We start from the raw sequence: 335 nt of genomic DNA on the forward strand, positions 1-335 counted from the left end.
AATTTTTACACTAAAACATAGGTACACCAAAAATAATTACACCACAAATACTTTGCAAACAAGACTGGCTTTGCATATTATGCATTTTTAAATCCTTACCTTGAAGAGAACCAAAATGAAGATGAAGACATTATTGAAGACACAATTCAATTAATTTAATAAAATACTTAAAATAATACAATAATAACTGTTTATGGCTTTTAAATTTTACATTATACAACTTTTGCGTTTATACTTTATAGTTTTTCAGAAATTAAATTTTAAACGCTTTTAAGTAATTGACAATTGTTTGAAAGCAACAGATTACAGAACTGAGGGGCGAGGGCATCAGTCCG

This window comes from Acyrthosiphon pisum, unplaced genomic scaffold (assembly GCF_005508785.2).
Source record: "Acyrthosiphon pisum isolate AL4f unplaced genomic scaffold, pea_aphid_22Mar2018_4r6ur Scaffold_20763;HRSCAF=22064, whole genome shotgun sequence".
Classification (NCBI taxonomy): Eukaryota; Metazoa; Arthropoda; class Insecta; order Hemiptera; family Aphididae; genus Acyrthosiphon; species Acyrthosiphon pisum.